Source organism: Heloderma suspectum, chromosome 7 (genome assembly GCF_057233095.1).
Source record: "Heloderma suspectum isolate Gila_16-S chromosome 7, 16-S_ref, whole genome shotgun sequence".
In the NCBI taxonomy this organism is placed as follows: Eukaryota; Metazoa; Chordata; class Lepidosauria; order Squamata; family Helodermatidae; genus Heloderma; species Heloderma suspectum.
Genome location: NC_139464.1, coordinates 51,800,205 through 51,804,948, shown reverse-complemented (window position 1 = coordinate 51,804,948; position 4,744 = coordinate 51,800,205). Strand labels below are relative to the sequence as shown.

At 43.7% G+C, this 4,744-nt stretch overlaps 1 non-coding gene across 1 annotated transcript; it reads left to right on the top strand.

Annotated features, from left to right (window-relative positions):
- The first annotated feature begins 1,493 nt into the window (after positions 1 to 1,493).
- LOC146339778 (U6 spliceosomal RNA) lies at positions 1,494 to 1,598 on the top strand. The gene has a single exon (XR_014784589.1). It is a non-coding gene; the product is annotated as a U6 spliceosomal RNA (small nuclear RNA).
- The last annotated feature ends 3,146 nt before the right edge of the window (positions 1,599 to 4,744 follow it).

Below are 4,744 nucleotides of genomic sequence, written 5' to 3'. Positions count from 1 at the left end.
AGAAAGAAAGTTAACATGGTTAAAGAAGGAGATAAGTTGTATGTTATAGGAAAGGCTGGGGAAACTCTTTTCTGTTGAGGGCCACATTTCCCTGCAGAGAAACTATTGGGGACTGTGTACTGGTGGTGCGTGCAACCAAAACCGAAAGGGGGTGGGCGTGCACTTTTGTCTTTCTTTCTGCCACCCCATCTTCTCTCACACACTCTTTCCGACATCCCCTTCTTTATCTCTTTCCCTCCCAGCTCAGTAAGGTTTTGCAGATGAGACAGATTGCTCTTGTTTGTTTGTTTGTTGCAAACCACTTAACATAGTCCTTTGGGTGGCTTACAATTGCAGAAATAAATACTAAAAACTAAACATCAAAATTAATTAAGGGGGCAATCCTGTGGCCCCTAGACATTACCTGAGGGGCCATAGGATAGTTTGGATTCTCCCCCCCCCCAAGGCTGGAGACACCACTCCGACCTCAGAGGGGGGAATCGGAGATCTGCCCCCCTCCCCCACCCCCTCACAGCTGGCATGGAAAGAACCGCACTGGCTGGCCTCCGAGGTCGGAAAAGCGACCTCAGAGAGGGGGAAAAGGGGATGTTTCAGTGGGTGGGGATGGGAGGAGGCTGGAGAGGCCAAGATATGAGCTATCCTGAGGCTTGCCCAGCCTCCTTCCCTCCCCCTCCAATAAACTGTTGCTAGACAGGCAAAAAAAGCTCATCTAGCAAAAAATGCAGGGCAAGAGAACAGGGAGATGAAGATGGCCTCTGCTGCTCCTTCCACCCTGCATTGGATGATGGGAAACCTCCGAATTCAGGGGCTTCCTATCATAGAGGGCACAATTGATAGGACTGCACCCTAAAAAAAAAACCCACCACAGCACAAACAAATAAAACCATACCCATTGAGGAAAATGAAACACTGGTGATCTTTAAAGTTCTTAAAAACTCTTTAAATGCCTGAGAGAATAAAAAGGTCTTCACCTGGTTCCAAAAGAACCACAGTGTAGGCACCATGTGAGTCTCTCTGAGAGAGATGCTCCACAGTTGTGGTGCCACTGTTGAAGAGGGCCTTTCTCTGGTAGCCACCCACCAAACCTCACTTGGCAGGGGCACCCAGAGAACAGCCTCTTCTGATGACTTTAGGGTCCAGGTAGGTAAATATGTAAGATGGTTAAATATGTAACCTGGTCCCAATCCATTTAAGGGTCTTGCCAGAGGTCTGAATTTTCACTTGTAGGGGGCTTTTGAAATTAAGCTGGGGGGCCACCCTTATTTTAGGGCTTAAGATAGAAGATTTTTCCATGTGGAACAAAGTCCCAAATGTTTTGATAAAACATCCAGTTTGAAATCTGATATAACCAAAGGGATCCACAGCTGGGAAACAGCTTATGACTTTTCCCTGCAAAAGCTATTGTCAAAGTATAGCATTTATTTTTAAATGCAAAGAACCAAATCGCTGATGGTATCATACAGTTGCTCTCTTGGGCCTTGGCTGCACTCACAAGGCTCCAGCTGCATATATACTATAATTGGGACAATACAGAGGTGATTAGCGGCATGGTACTGCAGGAGGATGACACACAAATTTGTGAAGCATTTCATATTTTTCACCAAGCATCTCTGTCTAATTCCCAGATCTTTTCAGTCAAAGTATCCAATCATTCTAACAAAAGCTGTTAAAAGTATTTGAGGCTGGAGACAAATAACAGTGTTATTTTTGTTTTGTTTTTTAGAGTTGAAATCACTGCTTAACTTCGGGGGGCGGGGCAGGGAATCCAGCGCTCAAGCTTTTTTTGAAGCAGTACCTTATGTTCCCCTAAATCTCTGATACTGAGGACTCTGATGGTGAGAAAAATACCCTCTGCCCCTGCTCTAGAGCACTCTCATCTATTTTTTCTTCACATGGTCTTCTAACAATCAAAACAGCTGCCTGGTCTGAGCCTAGACAGATATTAAAGCCTAATTCAAGGTGGTTCGATAGAGATTTAGCTTCCCACAGTGTACACATATATTTCTTTGTCACCTCTGTTCAAACAGGTTTCTGCAAAAATACAAACCCCCACAAAACCTGTTTACCAGAGAGATAATGGGATGAATATACATACCATACGCAGCAAATCGTTCCTCCAAAATGCTTTCAGCTCGGGGGGGGGGGGGGATCTCAGCTGCCTTTGATGTCACTATCAAAGTCAAAAAGAACAAATCAAACTTCTTGACTTTAATTCTGTGGAAGTAAGTACCCATTGTATAATCATATGGTGTGTTTTTTTACTAGGTCATGGGAAATTTTGTGAATAAATTTTCTTTTTTTTAAACAAAAAGATACAACACATTCATGTCTTAACTGACAATGACTTAACTAATACAGATATATCAAGCAAGTTAGCATGATATCCATCAGTGTGCCACTGCAAAATAAGGCACAAAGCTGGATTGTTTTTAAACCTGGAACTCTGGCTTGTCTCTGCTCTGACAAGTTCCCCTGCCCCCCGCCATGACAAGCCAGAGTTTAACTCTGGATTCCAACTCTGGTTTGTCGGGAGAGAGACAATCCAGAGTTCCAGGTTCAGATGTCACACTTAACAATTGCTCCCAGGTTTAGCCACTCCCACTCGCAGCGGCAGTGATCAGTGTGAACTAGCACACTCATTCACAACAGCCCAGGATTAAAAAACAAAACAAAAAACTGCTTTGTCACTGTGTGCAAACCAGGCCTGTATGTTGGAGAGCAACCCATAGGACTAAACCTTTAAAATGTTTTATAAAAGATAAATAGTAATTTTCCAGATCTCTGAGACATTACTTTCACACATTCTCTTAGATTACTGTCAGTGAGTTTGAAATTAACAGACCCAGCTCTTTTAACACCATTTTATGATTTTTACCATAAAGAGCACTTGGTTCCTTATTCAGCAAAGCAATTAAACAAGCTCTGAACGCCATTCCTGCTCAGGAAAGAATGTTAAGAGGTGCTTAATGTTAGAGATACGCTTAATCGTGAACAAAGTCAAGAGAAACATCCGCTAAATTATGAAAAGACCCATATTCTTCCTAAGTACCATAATGGAAATCTGAAGGACTATACTTTTTAATCTTCAAATGATAATAAGTATAACATCTAAAATAAAGCATAATTCATGTAGATGGTCCAAAAGATACTGTTTTAGCTATGTTAAATGCTCGTGTGAACAGCCTTGACAAAAATATCTTCTTGGCTGTAAACACAGAATTGCCACTGGGATGCTATATTCATTGAAACCATTATGTTTAGCAAAATAGCAAGGAGCTATGGGAAAAGTAATTATTTACATCCATAGAATGGATTCACAGGCCCTGAAGAACTATGTTTCCCAAAGCTCTTTGCTCTGGAGACATTATTTTTGCAGTATTCCAGGTGCCAAAAGAGGAAGGGAGGCAGAGTCCTCCAGAGGAAGAAAGAAGGACCTTGTTGCCAAGACTAAAAGTTCAGAACAATGGAAGGAGCAGCAGGGAAGGAGTATCCGTGGATTTCAGGAGGGCAGCAATCATCAAATCCACTCACTTTTTTATGACTGCTCGAAAGGGGTCCCCTTCCCCCTTTCAGGCTCACAAGCAACGAATGGAAAAAATGAACGAAAGCTGAGGCAGACAAAGGAGAGCTTGCCCATCACTACTCTATTCTGGTGAGTGCCTCACAGCATTTGAAAAAAAACATATTTACACTCAAATTTCTCATACATTTTTATAGCAAACTTCCCTAATCCATAAGAGTAATTGAATACAGATGGCAATTTGCCAAGTGGTAATGTGACCAATAAATGGAACCACCTGGTTCTGGGTAACACCCTATCAATGGTGAGCGGGATTTTCTGATCAGATCCAAATGTGTGGCAAAATTCTTTGCTCCAGGCAACAGTCACTCAGCTCCCTCTCATTGCATCCTCCTTAGAGGGAGGATTGAGAAGAACAAACTGAAGCAAATTATTTCAATCAACATATAGGGCAGAACTGAGAAAGCCTCTGGTCACCACGTGCTTAACTTCAGAAGGCTGGAGCCTCATAGGACAGGCTCTGAAAATAATCATAGGACATGGATTCACCCAAGACAGACTCTTTGACCAACACAGTCTTAATTCTTGTCTTTGGCTGATGTGGCGGTTAAGCAGATAAACACAAAATGCAAGAAACAGAACCAGTGCCAACTCTAGGGGTGGACGAAAGTCACTTACCTTTCGTCGAAGCTTGTTCGCGGTGGGGGGGAGGCGCTTCGCTGCTCCCCCCGCGAAGTTCAGGCTGGGGGGGAGGCTTCCCGCCTCGCCCGGCCGAAATTCAGGCCGGGGAGGAGGCTTCCCGCCTCGCCCGGCTGCGAACTCGAAAGTTTTTTTTTTTTTTAAACGCCCCCGTGATAGGCTACGTGACGATTAACGTAGCCTATCACGGCTAGATCTGCAAAGTCAGCCGTGATAGACTACATTAATCGTCACGTAGCCTATCACGGGTGACTTTAAAAAAAAAAGCGCATACGCTAATGGCGGCCCCCATAGGGAGCCGCCATTCGCGTTCCTTATTTGGTCGCTGTAGTCTACGTAAATCTTTACGTAGACTACAGCGACCAAATAAGGAACGGGAATGGCAGCTCCCTATGGGGGCCGCCATTATCCGTACGCGCTTTTTCTTTTTTTTAAGTCACCCGTGATAGGCTACGTGACGATTTACGTAGCCTATCACGGCTGACTTTGCAAATCTAGCCGTGATAGGCTACGTTAATCGTCATG